Below are 5,620 nucleotides of genomic sequence, written 5' to 3' on the forward strand. Positions count from 1 at the left end.
AAAAGTAATAAAGGGTTTAAATTAAGTTTTCAAATTATCGTCCTACAGAGAATGTTTCCAAGTACCAAGAAAGTCGTGATTTAATTGTTTGAATTTAAGAGATGCGTGTGAAAGTAAATGAACTAAGTAAACAAGTTAAAAACAACGAGGAAACACACTTTTAATTGCTAATTGGATGAGAACTTAGGGCTTAAGGGTTTGCCTTTACATGTTTGTATGTTTTTCTTTAACTTAATTCTAATTCCAGTTTCTTTATAATTGTCAATCACTCATACAAACTTTATTAACATCCAATGGTCATGCAATATTAACAGTCTTTTCTTTAAATTAATACTCTCAATGATCATGCAAGGTGAAAAGATAAGAAAGCGTAAAATGTCTATGAGCTTGTTAATTAAATAACAAAAGAGTTAAGTTTGGTCCACATAATTCTTATATCATTTTATTCTATAAGTCCATTAACCATATGTGATACGAACACCTACTATTTAATTAATTATGATATGCTAGAAGTGACTAATTTCTAACATATAATTATGCACACTAGAATAAAAACCAATCACAAACGGAAATTAAAATTATCATCAAATAGAAAAATTACATAAATCCATACAAAGGATCTCTTATAGTCCTAGCTATGGGTTTAGTTACTTATCCTAAAATAAACAATCAAAACAAAGGTAATAAACTCCATAAACATGAAAGAAGAATACAAACTAAGATGGTTCCCCAAGGAAAAGAGTGATCAAAGTTCTCATCCTCAAATATGTTCTCAATCACTTGCTAAGACTCTAAAGAATCTTTCTTCATATTTGCTAATGACCTCCACTCTCAATGACTCTAAGCGTTTTCAAAGATATGAATAAAAATTAGGATACCTCTCGTTGTTCTCCTTGAGACATTTTGAATAGGAGCTGAGGGAACTCTCATGGATATCTCTTGATGGCAGATCTAATCTCTTTTTAAATTTCAAATTTGAATGCAAATGTAGAAAGAAATGTCCTCATTTTGTTGTAACAAACAACAAGCACGACTATGTATCAACTTGAAGCATGAGCATGTTAATTGCACGTGGTCTAGGCATGCATTATCTAAATTAGCATGTTTTTCTAAAGTTCAAGTCCAAAATGTCTATGAGTCTGTTGTATTCTCAAACATGCTTAACTACAACAAATAACAAGTTAATTAGTGTAAAAAACTATTCAACTCAAGAATAAATACATATAAACATGCTGAAAAATGTGTCAAAATGCGAACTCATCATGTTACCAAAAAGAAAGTTTGAAACTTGTTATGAGATTGCTAGTCTGGCGGTCACCTCCACATAGTTGTGAGGAGGGAGAATTGTTGGATTTTTTGGGCTCTCTTGCTATGTGGAGAAAAATCTAAATATGTTTGCTTATTGTGTCTTACTAAAATTAGTGAAAAGAAATCATATATAGTTGTCATATTAACTGCTAAGGTTTCAAAACTTGTTGCATTCTGCCAACTCTTATTTTGGAACTAAAATTTGTCCTCAAGAAATGAGTAAGTTGACATATGAAATGAAAATCGTGAATAATTAACATTTTTATTAACATTAGTCATTATTGGAATTTTATCTTCTATTCTCTTTTTATCATGTGAAACTATGTCATTGTTCCAAACTTTTCTTTAATATTAAGTTTCAATACATATTATGGATTTTGGTCTTGTTTGAGAATGTTCTAGTTTTTTATTTTGGCAATTTTTTTTATTGATTTTGGTCTTGTTTGAGAATGTTCTAGTTTTTCATTTTGGCAATTTTTTGTAGTATTAGGAGGTCATAAAAGACATGTATCTAGATTGATTTAAATTTAAAAAGTGTCAAAAAGTATCAAAATCTCTTTGTTAATGGTTATTTCCCTACTTCAGTAGTTAAAAGACAATTAAAAAACTTTAGGAAATGAAATCAAATTATAATATATTTTTAATGTCATTATGTGACTAAACCTGCCAAATGCCTAAAAGGTTTAGTTGTTTTTCTTTTACTAAAATGGAATCAAATTATAATATATTTTTAATGTCATTATGTGACTAAACCTGCCAAATGCCTAAAAGGTTCAATTGTTTTTCTTTTACTACAATATACTAAAGGGATAATACAAAAAGAGTAGGACTATGTATTGCAAACAATTTTTTTTTTGGGGTCAACAAATGAATAAAAGAGAATTAAATAAGTTAACAAAAAATAAAAAATATAAAGGACAATCTATGTGAACCAAGAAATACATCACATATTTAGTGAAACCATTGTAATAAATAAAATAAAATAAGATGAAGTGGAGACTTAATTAAAGTCTATCAAGCTTTATTTGTTCTTTTTTTTTAATTATTTGAGAAAAGGAAGCGGAGATGAAGTCTATCCCTTGAAGCTTTATCAACGAAAAATAATTTTGGAATAGTAAGTGATAAGTCTATATTTCAGCATGTCTATAGAGATTACTTTGATGTATTTATTCCTTATTTGAATAATTTTTATATTCGTTATGCTATTAATTATCACAATTTAGCATGCTAAGAACTATGGTAAATTATTGAGGCATTTTGAGTATAAATTGATGGAATTCTAGTCAAGCACGCCACGGTCGTGCTTATCTTCTATTATAACCAAATTGGAGGTTTCTTTTGGGATTTACAAAGGAAGAATTTGAATTTAAATTTTTGGTAGACCAAATCTTCTTTTGAGGAGATTAACCTTATCAACCAATCTCTCAGAAGCAACAAACATCATTTCTAATAGATTGAATTCCTATTTAAAGGACCTTGAGGGCAACAACTTAGGCATCCTAATTTTGACACACTTTTGACAACACTTGGAGTCCTATAGAGCGAAGGTTACTGGCAAAGATAAAGAAAACTTCTTCAAAGTCCAAGCAAGTAATTAAGAATATGTTTGAAGGACGATAACTCTTTTCACCCGCTTCCTTGGAGAATTTTTTCTAATTTGCATTCTTTTTTCATGTTTATGAAGTTTCTTAGAGTTGTTTTAATTGTTTATTTTATGATGAGTAACTAAATCTATAGCTAGGGCTATAATGGACCATTTGCATGATATTATGTGATCTTTATATTTAATAATAATTTTAATTTTTGTCTATGATTGATTGTTATTCTAATGCATATAATTGTAGGTTAGGAATTGGCCATTTCTAGTATATCATAATTAATTACATAGTAGGCAATCATACCACATGTAATTAATGGATTTATAGGATAAATGAGGTAAAGAATTGAGTGGACTAAGCTTAACTCTTCTCTTTCAATTGTTATCTAATTAACAAATTCATAAGTTTTTCATGTTTTCTTATCTTTTTACCTTACATGATCATTGATGGTAATAACTTAAAGGAAAGACTATTAACATTGCATGGTCATTGGATATTAATAAATATTGTATGAGTAATTGACAATTATAAGGAAATTAGAATTATACTACCAAACAAAAATATAAAGATGTTTAAAGATGAAACAATAAACCATAAGTTTTCTTCCAATCAATAATTGAAAGTGTGTCTCTTTACTATTTTAATTTGTTTAATAAATTAGTTTATTTTTAGTATACATTTTTTGAATTCAAACAATTGAATCAAGATTTTTTTAGTATTTAAGTACAATCTTTATAAAATGATATTTTAAAAATATTTTATTATTTTTTAAAGAGTACACTAGTTAAAAAAAATTTATTTATGGATTACTATTTCCTTATCTTTTCCCTAAAAAAAAGAAATGAAAGAAAAGTATTTACGTGACCTCCACTGCATAATTACATATATTTTCATCATCGCATGGATATTTCTTTTATTTTGTAAAGTAAATAAAAAAAAATCAAAATTTCCATCGAATAATATTATATAATACTAGTGATACTTTTCTTTTACTTTCATTCTTTTTATTTTCTTTTTCACAATATATATATATATATATATATATATATATATATATATTTTTTTTTTTTTTTTTTTTTTGCCTCACGTATCCTTAAATTGGAACTGCCATCTTAGTCCGTTTTGTTATGTCTGGTAAAGCTACACTTTAAAATTTTTTAAGTTAGTTCTACAGCTTTGATTATAGATTTAGGTTTCTTTATTTCTAGTAACTTTAAAATTAAGTTGCTCATCCCAAATGCTATGAAAAATAAGCAATTATGTTTTTTAAATTTGAGTTAAATTAAATATACAGTTAACTTGAACAATTAAGATGCGTAAAAATTATTGATAAACAAATAAAAAAAAACAAAAATTATGCATAAGTTAAAATATATAAATAAATTTTTTAACTAAACTAGTTATACAACTTAAGTTTATAGGTTTTATTAAGTTCAACCTTAATATTAAAATTACGTATTTAAAAATAGGAAATTTTTATTATAAAATAAAAGTTAATACATATAATCTCTGTAATTAAAACTCGTCTACGAAATAATTTCTATACTTAAAAACGTTATTTTGATCCTTATTATTTACGTTTTGATTTTCGTTGTTAATGATGTTATAACTTGCAAACAATTATGAAAAATGAGCTACCACAAAAAAATCATGAATTTTAAAAATACAAAAAAAATTATATTTTTAAGTTCAAATTATTTTTATTTAAGATCATATATATATATATATATATATATATATTAATATATATACTTATTGATAAAATTTGTTGAATAAGTAAATACATAAATCAATAAAAAAATTAAAGTTAATAAAATACTAAAAATAATTTACATATGATAAATACTTTTTATTATGGTTAACAAATATCTAGACATGTCTAATCTTTTTTAGTCAATATAATTGAATAGAAAAAAACCAGATATATTTAGATATTTTAATCTAATTGATAGAAAAAGTAGTAAAAAAAATTAATTAATAAGATTTTGAATCAACATAATAAAAATTGCTTGCTTATATTATTATCGAAATTTTACAAATTCATTTATGTAATAAAGTGGTTGTAATTATGTATTAAACTAAAAGGATAGGTATGTGACATGGGTGAATATATTTGATCTGTCAGTTCTTCTCCTACAACAATATGGATTTTCATTCCCAGAAATTATCAATTGTTCAAAAGGGACACACTACAAATTAGCATTAGTTGCATTACATTGTTTCTATGACAATTATGAGTTTTGAAAAGTATCTTTTTCGTATAGGATTTTTATGCTTGTTCTCTTTCCCTTTGTGCTTGCTTTGCTACTTTAAAAATGTGTTCACTTTCCTTACATGAACCTGTCGTTTTAGAACATTAAAAGTGCTATCTGAATGTTCTTCTCTCTGGGTTTTGTGCTTATAAGTTGTAGAAGTTCGTTGTTCAAATAGGAAAGATAGTATATCTTCATGCTTTCACATTTAGGATTTTGATATGCGGATGTTGCTCCTACTGAACCTGCTGAAGTTTCCTTCGTGGACAGGTACTCGATTACCAAGGCATTTTGCATTGCATTTGTGATAACTTTCTTCAGTGCGTTTGATGTTCCAGTGTTCTGGCCAATACTCCTCTTTTACCAGGTGGTCCTATTCACACTTACTATGTGGAGACAGATATCTCACATGATTAAATACAAATATGTACCGTTCTCATTTGGAAAGCAGGTAAATTTAAA

The sequence above is a fragment of the Abrus precatorius genome, unplaced genomic scaffold (genome assembly GCF_003935025.1).
Source record: "Abrus precatorius isolate BTA unplaced genomic scaffold, Abrus_2018 Scaffold2, whole genome shotgun sequence".
NCBI classification, from domain to species: domain Eukaryota; kingdom Viridiplantae; phylum Streptophyta; class Magnoliopsida; order Fabales; family Fabaceae; genus Abrus; species Abrus precatorius.